Source organism: Diadema antillarum, unplaced genomic scaffold, assembly GCF_040938485.1.
Source record: "Diadema antillarum isolate AM-2024a unplaced genomic scaffold, OU_Dant_1.0 seq00000318_RagTag, whole genome shotgun sequence".
NCBI classification, from domain to species: Eukaryota; Metazoa; Echinodermata; class Echinoidea; order Diadematoida; family Diadematidae; genus Diadema; species Diadema antillarum.
In genome coordinates, this window is record NW_027271337.1 from 651,801 (window position 1) to 668,193 (window position 16,393).

Sequence of the window (16,393 nt, forward strand, 5' to 3'; positions counted from 1 at the left end):
TATTCAGTGTATACAGAATTTGGTACCAAAGATGGCAGATATGACTCCCTTTTCTAAATGAGAATGCAAACATCACACGGCCAATGTCTCTAAACAGAGATGAAACTTGTATGGTCATGCCTATTGCGATCAGGACTCGAATCATTGATAAAAAAAATCGGATCACCTTAATTTGTCAGTGATGACAAATTACAATCTCTAGTTTCTTTATTTCTCCGCAAAAGTTGTGCAGAGGTTAGCTCAGAAAGTCCGCTGCCTATCAATTTCAAAATTATACCATGTATGCATCATGTCCCAAAGACGAAAAATCTAATGTATCATTGTGATCAGTCGACCGTGACGTCACTATGACGTCATTATATGAAAACACATTCTCAATCATATCTCATTAATGGAATGAAATTTTTCAATGAAATTTACGTCACATATATTTCAAATTATGCGCATTCTACTCATGTTCTCAAAATTCATATTTTCTCTTAAAACGTGCGCGTACGCGCGCGTTGAAATATTTGTATGCTCCAATCGAGCTCAAAATTTTTTTGCACACGTTTCAGACCATTTGGAGCATTTTTTGAAAAATTGAAAAAATCGGACGGACGCGTACGCGCGCGCGCATATACGCACGCACAGCTCATGTGCAATTGAAATTTCCAGTTTTTTCACTTTGATCGGATGTCTGAAATGTTAAGGAATATTTATACCAAGTTTCAAATCAATGCGACTCAATATGACGTCATACGGGCCCGTCAAAGTTGAAATTCTGCGCGCGCGTCAATGGCGATATACAGTGCAACTATGCCAAAAAACTGCTAATTTTAAATTCGATTTTACTCGTCAGGATGGACGGTGACCCCCCATTTTCTTTACATATTTTAAAACCTGATGAGTTGTACATGTCATTTCATGGGGTGGCAATGCTGACAAAATGATTAAAAGATAGCAAATTTCTTAATAAAGTAAAAAAAGTAAATTTTCAAAATGACGTCATCAAATTTCAAGTTCATTTGAGCGTATCTCACTAGTCCTTTGTCAATTTTCACCCAGATTTCAGTATGTTGTAGCTTATTTAATGTTCTTTCAAACATAAAATTACAAAATTTTGATTGAATAACGGTATCACCTCGTAAAAATGGATTGAAAGTAACCTTGTCAAATTTGACCAGTTTACGTGTTATCTCTATGGGAGTGCAGTTTTTCTGGAAATGAAAATTGACATGGCTATCTTTATCGAGCACTAGCTCACTTACCCTTCGGTAAATTTCTCCCAGAGTTTAATATGTTGTAGCTGAGACTTTACGCTACCGTAAGTGTGCCCTTCGTTTTTTCATACGATGTCGGGATCACGTCAAAAATTTTGGTTGAAATTCAGGCTTATCTTCGATGTATTGAGATATTTCTTTCTTTCTGCAACTTTCTTTGCAATAACTCAAGAAAAACATGCCCTATCACTTCTATATTTTGCACATGTTTAGTTCATGTCACGTACATTATTTCATAAAATAACAACTACTTGATCGGACACCATCTTGGGTATGTAAATTAGGGTCAAAGGTCATAAGTGTTTCATCCTGTATCTTAGTGAATACATGTCTTATCTTTCCCATATTTTGCAAACGCAAAGACCATGTTACAAGGATCATTTCACAAAATAACCACTTTTTACTCAGATGCCATCTTGTCTGTGCAAATTGAGGTCAAAGGTCATATGTACTTCTTTTTGTATCTTCGTTATGACGTGTTATCTCTATGGGAGGGAATTTTTTTAAATGTGAAAATTGACATGATTGTCTTTATCGAGCACTAGCTCACTTACCCTTTGGTGAATTTCTCCCAGAATTTAATATGTTGTAGCTGAGACTTTGCGCTATCGTTAAATTTCATTTTGTTTTTTCATACGATGTCGGGATCACGATAAAAAACTTGGTTGAAATTAAAGCTTATCTTCTATGTATTGAGATATTTCTTTCTTTCTGCAACTTTCTTTGCAATAACTCAAGAAAAACACGCCCCATCACCCCCATATTCTGCACATGTTTAGTTCATGTCACGTACATTATTTCATGAAATAACAACTACTTGATCGGACAACATCTTGGGTATGTAAATTAGGGTCAAAGTTCACAAATGTTTCATCTCGTATCTTGGCGAATACCTGTCCTATCTTTCCCATATTTTGCACACGTATAGACGATGTCGCAAGAATCATTTCACAAAATAACCACTTTTTCCTCAGATGCCATCTTGGGAGTGTAAAGGTGGGTCAAAGGTCGTATGTATTTGTTGTTGTATCTTCGTTATCTAGTGTATACGGAATTTGGTACCAAAGATGGCAGATATGACTCCCTTTTCTAAACGAGAATTCAAACATCACACGGCCAACGTTTTTAACAACAGACGAAACCTGTATGGTCATATCTATTGCGATCAGGACTCGAATCATTGATGAAAAAAAAAAATCGGATCACCTTAATTTGTCAGTAATGACAAATTACAATCTCTAGTCTTTCTTTCTTTCTTTATTTCTGGACAAAAGTTGTGCAGAGGTTAGCTCAGAAAGTGCATTGCCTATCAATGTCAAACTTATACCATATATGTATCATATCGCAAAGACGGCAGCGCAAGTAAAATCATAGTGATCAGTCAACCGTGACGTCACTATGACGTCATTATATGAAAACACATTTTCAATCATATCTCATTAATGGAATGGAGTTTTTCAATGAAATTTACGTCACATATATTTCAAGTCAAGCGCATTCTACTCATATTCTCAAAATTCATCTATGCCTTAAAACGTGCGCGTACGCGCGCGTTGAAATATTTGTATGCTCAAATCGAGCTCAAATTTTTTTTGCACACGTTTCAGACCATTTGGAGCATTTTTTGAAAAATTGAAAAAATCGGACGGACGCGTACGCGCGCGCATATATACGCACGCACAGCTCAAATGCAACAGAAATTTCCCGTTTTTTCACACGCATCGCATGTCTGAAATGCCAAGGTATATTTCTATCAAATTTCAAGTCAATCCGACTCAATATGACGTCATACGGGCCCGTCAAAGTTGAAATTCCGCGCGCGCGTCAATGGCGATATACAGTGCAACTATGCCAAAAAACCGCCAAATTTAAATCTGATTTTACTCGTCAGGATGAACGGTGACCCCCCATTTTCTTTACATATTTTAAAAGCTGGTGAGTTGTACATGTCATTTCATGGGTTGGCGATACTGAAAAAATGATGAAAAGATATCAAATTTCTTAATAAAGTAAAAAAAGTAAATTTTCAAAATGACGTCATCAAATTTCAAATTCACTCGAGCGTATCTCACTTAAATTCCGCCAATTTTCACCCAGATTTCAGTATGTTGTAGCTTACGAAATGTTCTTTCATTAATGTAATAAAAACATTTTGATTGGATAACGTCATCACCTCGTAAAAATGGATTGAAAGTATCCTTGTAAAATTTGACCAGTTTACGTGTTATCTCTATGGGAGAGCAGTTTTTCTGGCAGTGAAAATTGACATTACTATCTTTTTCGAGCACTAGCTCACTTATGCTTCGGTGAATTTTCCCCAGATTTTAGTATGTTATAGCTGAGACTTTGGGCTATCGTTAATGTGCCCTTCATTTTTTCATATGACGTCGGCATCACGTCGAAAAACTTGGTTGAAAATGGCACGTAGTTTCGATGCAGCGTCATTTTGCTTAATACACAGGGCCTATGGAGCATGAAATAGGTCATTGCATAGCGCATCCGACTCGTAATCCTAAGGTCCCTGGTTCGAAGCTCACTCCTGCCAATATTTTTTTTTTATATTTTTTAAACACTTTTTTCTTCTTTTTCTTTAGTTCGTCTGAATCTCCTTTCCTAGCTTCATCTTTCTCTGATTTTTTTATGCTTCTCCTTTAAATTTCTATAAAATAATATAATTTTTTCTTTATTTTTCTTTCTTTCTACTACTTTCTGTGCAATAGATGAACAACAACAATGACTATCAGCCCCATACTTAGCACATGTTTAGTTCATGTCACGTACATTATTTCATAAAATAACAACTACTTGATCGGACACCATCTTGGGTATGTAAATTAGGGTCAAAGGTCATAAATGTTTCATCCAGTATCTTGGCGAATACATATCCTATCTTTCCAATATTTTGCACGCGCAAAGACCATGTTACAAGGATCAGTTCACAAAATAACCACTTTTTGTTCAGATGTCATCTTGTCTGTGTAAATTGGGGTCAAAGGTCATATGTACCTTTTTCTCTATATGACGTGTTATCTCTATGGAAGGGAATTTTTCTAGATGCGAAAATTGACATGATTGTCTTTATCGAGCACTAGCTCACTTACCCTTCTGTGAATTCCTCCCAGATTTTAATATGTTGTAGCTGAGACTTTGCGCTATTGCTAGTGTGCCTTTTGTTCTTCATACGAAGACGAAATCATGTCAAAAAACGTGGTTGAAATAAGCTTATCTTTGATGTATTGAATTTTACAAAATAACCACTTATTGCTCAGATGCCATCTTGTCTGTGCAAAGTGGGGTCAAAGGTCATATGTACTTCTTTCTGTATCTTCGTAATGACGTGTTATCTCTATGGGAGGGAATTTTTCTAGATGTGAAAATTGACATGATTGTCTTTATTGAGCACTAGCTCACTGACCCTTCGGTGAGTTTCTCCTAGATTTTAATATGTTGTAGCTGAGACTTTGCGCTATCGTTATGTGCCCTTCGTTTACTCATACGACATCGAAATCACGTCATAACACTTTGCTAAAATTAAAGCTTAGCTTCGATGTATTTTTTTCATATTTCTTTCTTTTTGCAACTTTCTTTGCAATAACTCAAGAAAGACATTCCCTATTACCCCCATATTTTGCACATGTTTAGTTCATGTCACATACATTATTTCAAAAAAATAACAGCTACTTTATCGGACACCATCTTGGTTATGTAAATTAGGGTCAAAGATAAAAAATGTTTCATCCTGTATCTTGGTGAATACATGTCCTATCTTTTTCCACATTTTGCACACGCAAAGACCATGTTACAAGAATCATTTCACAAAATAACCACTTTTTGCTCAGATGTCATCTTGGGTGTGCAAAGTGGGGTCAAAGGTCATATTGTATACTGTACTTCATTCTGTATCTTCGTTACTGTATACGAAATTCGGTACCAAAGATGGCAGGTCTGACTCCCTTTTCTAAATGAGAATCCAAACATCACACAGCCAATGTCCCCTCAACACCGATAAAACATGTATGGTCATGCCTATTTGGATCAGGACTCACATCATTGATTTCCAAACAGATCGGATCACCTAATTTGTCAGTGTTGACAAATTCTAAGTCTAGTTTCTTTTTTTTTTTGCCGGTCCAACCTGTCTCTGTCGGATCAGTAAATATCCATTTTTCCTCCCCATTTTTGTACTGGTCGGAACAGAAAATTTACTGGTCAACAACAACCTGAAAAAGCATTAACTGGCTTGCAAATTTATTTTCATATTTTTGTCGACAATAATATTACCCCCCCCCCCCCAAAAAAAAAAAAAAAAAAAAAAACATTTTGCAAATAAATATTTGGTAAACTCAAGTGCCTTGTTTATGGATCATTTCCTTGAGAAGGAACAAAAAGGAATCATTTGTGAATTGATTTGTTGATACGAAAAGGAAGTAAAAAAAAAGAAAAAAGAAGGGACTGAAATGCGGTTCTTAACTTTCCTCCGAAAATTTCTTCCCGTATCTTACAAGTATGCGTTCTTGAAAGTACACTGCAGGGTCGAATTTGTGATGCTTTGTACTCCTATCTCTTCTTCGTGTATAGAACCATTTTAAAAGAATTGAATGTTTGTGAATTAAAGTGTTAAATGATTATGAACAAAATCAGATTGTATCAAATGCGTTTGTGACTTTCTGTCAACATCGGCGCACGTAGAGTAACACGCGTTACGTAAGTTGCTGCGCTTTTCACATTTTTGGTGCTCAGCTGGATTGTAATGATTATATGAATTATTTTTGCTGTATAGTATTTTCTGATGCATGTGCCAGAAGGGGTTCTTTATTTTTCTCCCGATAATCTGTTCGCATTTGTGCATGCGCTCTTGAAAGGTATATACGGCAGCATACGGCATCAGGGTCGAATTCACGATCCTTTTTGCGCTTATTTCTACTTCAAATATCAGCGGGATTGTGACGATTTCATGAACTTTACTTCGGATCACTGTTCGGATGTAATCTGTTGTGATGAACACACCAGAATGGTTGACAATGCGCCCTTTATTTTGCTCCGATAATCTTTTCGCATTTCGTAAATGCGTCCTCTCGGATTAGAAGAAATGATACGGCCGAATTCATGATTCTTTTTGCACCTCTTGTTCTCCTCAAACTTCAACGGGATTGTGATGATTTCATGAATCATTTTGGCTGTAATTTTTATAATGCACGCGCCAAAAGAGGTTTAAAATGTGTCTTATTTTTCTCCCGAATTTCTGCATGCAGTATGCGTTTTTGAAAGATAGATCCATGCAGGGCCAAATTCACGATCCTTTTTGCGCCTATTGTTTCTCAAATTTCAACGGGATTGCCATGATTTCATGGATTATTATTCGGCTATAATCTTAATGATTCACGTGCCAAGAGGGGTTGAAAATGTGTTCTTTATTTTTCCCCGATAAAATCTTCGAATTTCGTAAATGCGTTCTTGAAAGATCATAACACGGCCGAATTCATGATCCTGATGTTTGCGCCTATCAATTTAATATCAGCGGGATTGTGACGATTTCATGAATTCCTACAGCTGTAATCTTTTACTTTGCACACACCAAAAGGGGTTGAAAATGTGTCCTTTTATACTTTTTACCGATAATCTCTCCCATTTCGTAAATGCGCGTCCTCTCGGATTAGAAGGTATTCACGGCCGAATTTATGATTCGTTTTGCGCCTATATTGTCTCCTCAAACTTTAACGGCACCGCGGTAATTTTATGAATTATTTCGGCTCTAATCTTTTGTAATGCACACACCAGAAGGGTTGAAAAAACATTCTTTATTTTTCTCCCGAAAATCTCTTCGGAATTATTCATGCGTTTTTTGAAAGACAGTATTCAGGGCCGAATTCGATATCCTTCTTGCGCCTATCGTTTCCTCAAATTTCAACGGGATTGCCATGATTTGATATTCGGCTGTAATCTTTATGATGCACCACCAGAAGGGGTTGAAAATGTGTCTTTTATTTTTCCCCCAATAATCTCTTCGCACTATTCGAATATCACGATTTTTTTTGCGCCTATTTCTATACCTCAGATTTCAGCAAGATTGCGATGATTTCGTGAATTCTTTCGGCTGTAATCTGTTGTGATGCACGCACAAGAAGGATTGAAAGTAGTTTTTTTTTTTCCCAATAATTTCTTCACATTTGTGCATGCGTTTTTGATAACCAACATGGCATGCAGGACCGAATTCAAGATCCTTTTCGCGCCTACTGTTTCCGCAAATTTCAACGGGACTGCGATGATTTTATGATTTTTTTTTTTAAATTTTTTTCTCGTCACATTTTGTGCATGCGTTCTTAAAAGGTACACAACAGGACAAATTTCGTTATCCCTTTTGTGCCTATCTTCATTATGAGACCATTCTGAAGGAATGAAATGAAAACAAACGCAATCAGATCTTTATACTGCTGTAATTTTTTCAATTTTTCTAAAAATCTGCACAAGTAAACTCGTTCTAACATGTCATCTGCCACGCTGCTGCAAAGCCGGGATCAGATCATGGGTTAAAAAAAGGCATGAGTGAAATGACCACAGAAATGCGTGCGCCCCTACGAATACATACTCCTTGTCTGATGGCATGACCGCCGATCGCAAGCAAACGAACGATGTAAACGCGTTGGGGAATACCGGCGTGCATTTCAGCAGTATTGAACATACACGTATAAGGCTTAAAAGGGTATTGATCAAGCAAGACAACATCAAAAAAAAACTAGAGATTGTAATTTGTCATCACTGACAAATTAAGGTGATCCGATTTTTTTTTAATCAATGATTCGAGTCCTGATCGTAATAGGCATGACAATACAAGTTTCATCTGTGTTTAGAGACATTGGCCGTGTGAGGTTTGGATTCTCATTTAGAAAAGGGAGTCATATCTGCCATCTTTGGTACCAATTCTGTATACACTGAATAACGAAGATACAGCAACGAATACATATGACCTTTGACCCACCTTTACACTCCCAAGATGGCATCTGAGGAAAAAGTGGTTATTTTGTGAAATGATTCTTGCGACATCGTCTATATTCGTGTGCAAAATATGGCAAAGATAGGACAGGTATTCACCAAGATGCAAAATGCAAAGTCTTAGGTACAACATAAAATCTGGGAGAAATTCACCGAAGGGTAAGTGAGAGCTAGTGCTCGATAAAGAAAAGCATGTCGATTTTCACATTAAAAAAATTCCCTCCCATAGAGATAACACATCATAACGAAAATACAGAAAGAAGTACATATGACCTTTGACCTCACTTTGCACACCCAAGATGGCGTCTGAGCAAAAAGTGGTTATTTTGTGAAATGATCCTTGTTACATGGTCTTTGTGTGTGCAAAATATGGGAAAGATAGGACATGTATTCACCAAGATACAGGATGAAACATTTATGACCTTTGACCCTAATTTACATACCCAAGATGGTGTCTGATCAAGTAGTTGTTATTTTATGAAATAATGTACGTGACATGAACTAAACATGTGCAAAATATGGGATTGATAGCCATTGTTGTTGTTCATCTATTGCACAGAAAGTAGTAGAAAGAAAGAAAAATAAAGAAAAAAATATGTTATTTTATAGAAATTTGAAGGAGAAGCATAAAAAAATCAGAAAAAGATAAAGTTAGGAAGGGAGATTAAGACTAACTAAAGAAAAAGAAGAAAAAAAGTGTTTAAAAAAATGAAAAAAAAATATTGGCAGGGGTGAGCCTCGAACCAGGGACCTTAGGATTACGAGTCGGATGCGCTATGCAATGACCTATTTCATGCTCCATAGGCCCTGTGTATTAAGCAAAATGACGCTGCATCGAAGCCACGTGCCATTTTCAACCAAGTTTTTCGACGTGATGCCGACGTCGTATGAAAAAATGAAGGGCACACTTACGATAGCCCAAAGTCTCAGCTACAACATACTAAAATCTGGGAAAAATTCACCGAAGCAAAAGTGAGCTAGTGCTCGAAAAAGAGAGTCATGTCAATTTTCACTGCCAGAAAAACTGCTCTCCCATAGAGATAACACGTAAACTGGTCAAATTCTACAAGGATACATTCAATCCATTTTTACGAGGCGATGACGTCATCCAATCAAAATGTTGTTTTTACATTAATGAAAGAACATTTCATAAGCTACAACATACTGAAATATGGGAGAAAATTGGCAGAGGATAAGTGAGATACGCTCGAGTAAACTTGTAATTTGATGACGTCATTTTGAAAATTTACTTTTTTTACTTTATTAAGAAATTTGATATCTTTTAATCATTTTGTCAGCATTGCCTACCCATGAAATGACATGTACAACTCATCAGCTTTCAATATATGTAAAGAAAATGGGGGGTCACCGTCCATCCTGACGAGTAAAATCGGATTTAAAATTGGCAGTTTTTTGGCATAGTTGCACTGTATATCGCCATTGACGCGCGCGCGGAATTTCAACTTTGACGGCCCCGTATGACGTCATATTGAGTCGGATTGACTTGAAACGTGGTATAAATATTCCTTGACATTTCAGACATGCAATCAAAGTGAAAAAACTGGAAATTTCAATTGCATATGAGCTGTGCGTGCGTATATGCGCGCGCGCGTACGCGTCCGTCCGATTTTTTCAATTTTTCAAAAAATGCTCCAAATGGTCTGAAACGTGTGCAAAAAAATTTTGAGCTCGATTGGAGCATACAAATATTTCAACGCGCGCGTACGCGCACGTTTTAAGAGAAAATATGAATTTTGAGAACATGAGTAGAATGCGCATAACTTTAAATATATGTGACGTAAATTTCATTGAAAAATTCTATTTCATTAATGAGATATGATTGAGAATGTGTTTTCATATAATGACGTCATAGTGACGTCACGGTCGACTGATCACAATGATACATTAGATTTGCCGTCTTTGGGACATGATGCATACATGATATAATTTTGAAATTGACAGGCAGCGGACTTTCTGAGCTAACCTCTGCACAACTTTTGAGGAGAAATAAAGAAGAAGAAAAACTAGAGATTGTAATTTGTCATTACTGACAAATTAAGGTGATCCGATTTTTTTTTTCATCAATGATTCGAGTCCTGATCGCAATAGGCACGACCATACAGGTTTCGTCTGTTGTTAAAAACGTTGGCCGTGTGATGTTTGAATTCTCGTTTAGAAAAGGGAGTCATATCTGCCATCTTTGGTACCGAATTCCGTATACACTAGCTAACGAAGATACAACAACAAATACATACTAGAGATTGTAATTTGTCATCACTGACAAATTAAGGTGATCCGATTTTTTTTATCAATGATTCGAGTCCTGATCGCAATAGGCATGACCATACAAGTTTCATCTCTGTTTAGAGACATTGGCCGTGTGATGTTTGCATTCTCATTTAGAAAAGGGAGTCATATCTGCCATCTTTGGTACCAAATTCTGTATACACTGAATAACGAAGATACAGCAATGAATACATATGACCTTTGACCCACCTTTGCACTCCCAAGATTGCATCTGATGAAATAGTGGTTATTTTGTGAAATGATTCTCGCGACATCGTCTATACGTGTGAAAAATATGGGAAAGATAGGACAGGTATTCACTAAGATACAAGATGAAACATTTATGACCTTTGACCCTAATTTACATACCCAAGATGTTATCCGATCTAGTAGTTGTTATTTTATGAAATAATGTACGAGACATGAACTAAACATGTGCAAAATATGGGGGTGATAGGGCGTGTTTTTCTTGAGTTATTGCAAAGAAAGTTGCAGAAAGAAAGAAATATCTCAATACATAGAAGATAAGCTTTAATTTCAACCAATTTTTTATCGTCATCCCGACATCGTATGAAAAAACAAAGGAAACAAAACGATAGCGCAAAGTCTCAGCTACAACATATTAAAATCTGGGAGAAATTCACCGAAGGGTAAGTGAGCTAGTGCTCGATAAAGACAATCATGTCAATTTTCACATTAAAGAAAATTCCCTCCCATAGAGATAACACGTCATAACGAAGATACAAAAAGAAGTACATATGACCTTTGACCTCAATTTGTACAGACAAGATGGCATCTGAGTAAAAAGTGGTTATTTTGTGAAATGATCCTTGTAACATGGTCTTTGCGTATGCAAAATATGGGAAAGATAGGACATGTATTCACTAAGATACAGGGTGAAACACTTATGACCTTTGACCCTAATTTACATACCCAAGATGGTGTCTGATCAAGTAGTTGTTATTTTATGAAATAATTCACGTGACATGAACTAAACATGTGCAAAATATGGAAGTGATAGAGGCCGTTTTTCTTGAGTTATTGCAAAGAAAGTTGCAGAAAGAAAGAAATATCTCAATACATCGAAGATAAGCCTGAATTTCAACCCAATTTTTTGACGTGATTCTGACATCGTATGAAAAAACAAAGGGCACACTTACGGTAGCGTAAAGTCTCAGCTACAACATATTAAAATCTGGGAGAAATTTACCGAAGCTTAAGTGAGCTAGTGCTCGATAAAGATAGTCATGTCAATTTTCATTTCCAGAAAAACTGCACTCCCATAGAGATAACACGTAAACTGGTCAAATTTGACAAGATTACTTTTAATCCATTTTTACGAGGTGATACCGTTATCCAATCAAAATATTGTAATTTTATGTTTGAAAGAACATTAAATAAGCTACATCATACTGAAATCTGGGTGAAAATTGACAAAGGACTAGTGAGATATGCTCGAATGAACTTGAAATTTGATGACGTCATTTTGAAAATTTACTTTTTTTACTTTAATAAGAAATTTGATATCTTTTAATCATTTTGTCAGCATTGCCACCCCATGAAATGACATGTACAACTCATCAGCTTTCAAAATATGTACAGAAAATGGGGGGTCACCGTCCATCCTGACGAGTAAAATCGGATTTAAAATTGGCAGTTTTTTGGCATAGTTGCACTGTATATCGCCATTGACGCGCGCGCGGAATTTCAACTTTGACGGGCCCGTATGACGTCATATTGAGTCGGATTGATTTGAAACTTGGTATAAATATTCCTTAACATTTCAGACATCCGATCAAAGTGAAAAAACTGGAAATTTCAATTGCACATGAGCTGTGCGTGCGTATATGCGCGCGCGCGTACGCGTCCGTCCGATTTTTTCAATTTTTCAAAAAATGCTCCAAATGGTCTGAAACGTGTGCAAAAAAATTTTGAGCTCGATTGGAGCATACAAATATTTCAACGCGCGCGTACGCGCACGTTTTAAGAGAAAATATGAATTTTGAGAACATGAGTAGAATGCGCATAATTTGAAATATATGTGACGTAAATTTCATTGAAAAATTTCATTCCATTAATGAGATATGATTGAGAATGTGTTTTCATATAATGACGTCATAGTGACGTCACGGTCCACTGATCACAATGATACATTAGATTTGTCGTCTTTGGGACATGATGCATACATGGTATAATTTTGAAATTGATAGGCAGCGGACTTTCTGAGCTAACCTCTGCACAACTTTTGCGGAGAAATAAAGAAATAAAGAAGAAGAAAGAATCCGTACAGATACAGAAGGTGATCCGAAGGATACTCGGATCACCTAAAAACAAACAAACCATGGGGAGCAATGGAATACAATCCCAATGACCATGTGGATGGATCTGAAAGGGTTAATTTCTAGTTTCTCATTAACCAATCCATTATGCCTTTAAGATGAAAGCCAATCTAAAATTTTATCAATTTCACGACAATGATAAAAAAAAAAATCCAGTAGAACAGTGCAAAAATGATAAAATCGGATAAAAAATAAGGAAGTTATGACATTTGAAATTTCAAAAATTTTCAGAAGACACTTCTTGTCCCATTGCTATGAATGAATGAATGAATGAATGAAAATGAATGAATACTCAAGAGTCAATTTTATTGATCTGTATGTCACAGTACATAGAAATTTAGCTTCCAATTCTTCCAACTTGTTACACACAATAATTATGAAACACACACGCACGCGGACACACACACACACATACACACAATCAAACAGAAAGTGACAAGCCTGACAGAAAAAGAAAGACAGGAAGGATCTCCTCTCATACGGTAGTAAGTCTTTGAAAAAAAAAAAAAGGTCTCTCAATAAATAATCTAACAATTCTCAGCTATTGGAAATAAACAAAACATGTATGTAACAGAAGTGTATTCAATTCAAATCACAGTAGAAAATAAACATGAAGCAAAAATGAATATGAGTCCCCAAGAAGCAGAGCTTGTGAGTGGAGCCCATTGTGAATGTACAAAATTAAAACTATAATGTACAGTGTGAAAGGAAACTTGATCTATAGATGAGACATCTGGGGCATTGCCTCTGCAGACTGGGAAAAAAAAAAAACATACCCTCTATCATGAAAATCACCTGTTATTTTCTTAATCCTTCACATCTCCAGATGTTCATTATGTGTGCACTTCCTTTATTGCAAATAAATAATGAACCACACATTCGAAATGTGCTTTAAAAACGAAATAAATAAGTGCCGGTAGGCCCGATAGTAAATCATCGCCCAGCATGCATTCTATTTGTTACGTCTCATGAATATTCATTTCAGTTCTCAGCGAGCTGTCCGGTTTTTTTTTTCCACACGCATACATTGCGTATTACAGTATGTGCTACGGTTTATCCATATTAGCGCATGCGCTGTGTAAGTCGTACTACAATACGAAATGCGGTAGGACTATAAAAACCTCGGATAAACTCTTTCACAGGGCTCTCAAAACAGATCATATTGTAAATCGACTTCGCCTGCCGTGATTGTAAGTATCTTATCTAAGAGTAAGGCTACTGATTTCAGTATAAAACCCTCTATTTTGGTCTCTGGTCACATAAATGCTTAGCCATATCAGGTGCTTCCGTGACAGGTATAGGTTTGCTGTGCGACCCCTTTACGGTACGTATTTGTCCGTATGGGGTCGCTGCTGCGGTTACGGTAGGCCCTACTCGCCAATGCCGTAGCGTGGCGCTGCAGCTCAGCTCCTCATCCTCAGGCACTGGCACTGCTGTGCTGTTACATGTACGTGTGACGTGTGGGTGGCATGTAAATCATTGGTAGGCTTCGATCGATCAGCATTTACCTTGTTAAATTGTTACGTTTATGCAGTGTCTCGGATCATTGTTCAGTACGTTACCTACTCCGTAAAAGACGGGTACCCTCGTATACATAAACAGTGGATTAATAGTCACACAATTTTAAGTAGGGCAGTCGCTCTGTCAGGTCAGTGCTAACTAGTTGTAGTTAGTGGTTGTTGTACACCGCAACCAGCAGGCCAGGGGGATAGCTTTACAATACTGAGGTGCGATCCTATCCGCCTAGGAGTATTAATATTAAAACTGCCAGCCCCAAGGCGTAGCGTGATGGGGGCTGCGCACTGTAGCATTCAGGATCATGACGGGGGTAGTATCGTAGTCGTCTTCTTCTTCTTCTTCTTCTTCTCCTTCTTCTTCTTCTTCTTCTTCTTCGGTTCAGTCTGCCTCCTTCAAACTTGAAGATTCTTGCAAACTTTGGATGTGTGTGAGTGTGTGGGTGAAACATAGTGGTTGAGGTGCATGGTGCAGAGTGATATAAAGTTTAGTTCTGCTATAACGTGCAATAAAACAGTCCAGGGTCTTGAATATCCACTGCCGTCCGTCAGTTGATGGCGGAAGGCTTCCAGTGATGGTGCGGTTACAGTACTCAGTGGGAGGATGTTCCATGTTCATAGTGTTCTGGGGAAGAAGGACATTTTGTGATGTTCTGTTCTGTAGCGTGGAATTACATAATCTTGTGCATGGAGAGCTCTTGAAGTTGTACTACAAAGTACGGTAGGTGCGGCAACTGGAGTAAGGACTGGGTTGGGAAGTTTATGCAGTGGTGGTGGAGTTTGTACATCGTTGTGGGTCTGGACTCTTCTCTACGTTGTTAAAGGGAAGGCCATTGGAGCTCTTCCAGCATGGATTGCACATTAGACGTGTTGTGGTATCTATTCAGTGTGAATCTGGCTACACGTCGTTGAACCATTTCTATGGTGGTTGCTCTTGCTTATGGAAGGGTCCCACACTGTAGCTCCAAATTCCACAAGAGGGTGGACGAGAGTCTTGTGGGCTGTTGTTTTCAGTTCAGGGGAGTTAATATGCAGGTTGTGTCGGAGGAAGGCAAGAGTGTTGTTGGCTTTTTGACAGATGTTGTTGATGTGTTGGTTCCATTTCAGGTCAGGCGTAATTGTGATGCCCAGATATTTTGTTGAGTTGACAGATCTAAGGGGAGTGTTGTTCAGGGTGTATTGGTGCTGTATCTTCTTCCTTTTTCTGGAGATGGTTATCACCTCGCATTTTTGTGAGTTCAGCTCCATCATCCATGTGGAAGCCCATTCTCCCAACCTAGTGAGGTCATCCTGGAGCTGTTGCGCTTGATGTTGGTTCTCAATCAATGGTGAGGTAGACGATGGCATCATCCGCAAAGAGCCGTACTGTTGAAGAGAGCTTGTCAGGTAAGTCATTGATATAATGGAGGAAGAGGCATGGGCCCAGAACAGATCCCTGTGGGACACCTGAGTCCAGTGACGACATCGACAGGAGATGATTTATGTCCATCTAAGACGACTTGCTGGCTTCGATGAAGGAGGAAGTTGGAGATCCATTGAAGGATTTTGCCTCTCACTCCATAGAAGCCCAATTTTCGAAGAAGTCCCTGATGGCCTACTTTGTCAAATGCCTGGCTGAAGTCCAAAATCATAACATCAGTCTGCCGGCCCTGATCCAAGTTGTTGTGGAGGTCACTGATGAAACCCAGGAGTTGGAGCTCACAGGATTTGTTTCGTTCGAAGTTCAAATCGTTGGAACTTAAAATCGAAAAAATTCTTCAATTTGAAGACTTACAGGTGTATTTGAAGTGTTGACAACAGTTAATGTGCAACGTTTGGTTCTGCCAATAGTCCCTTTCTGTTCGAATTGATGACTTAATGTGACTCGATCGAGAGGAACCTGGGAGAGCTACACTGAATTGACGGCCAGCGCATGCGCACAAATTTCAAATCCATTGACCGGATAAGATGTCGTTCTCCCAGGTTCCTCTCGACCAAGTCACATTAAGTCATCAATTCGAAC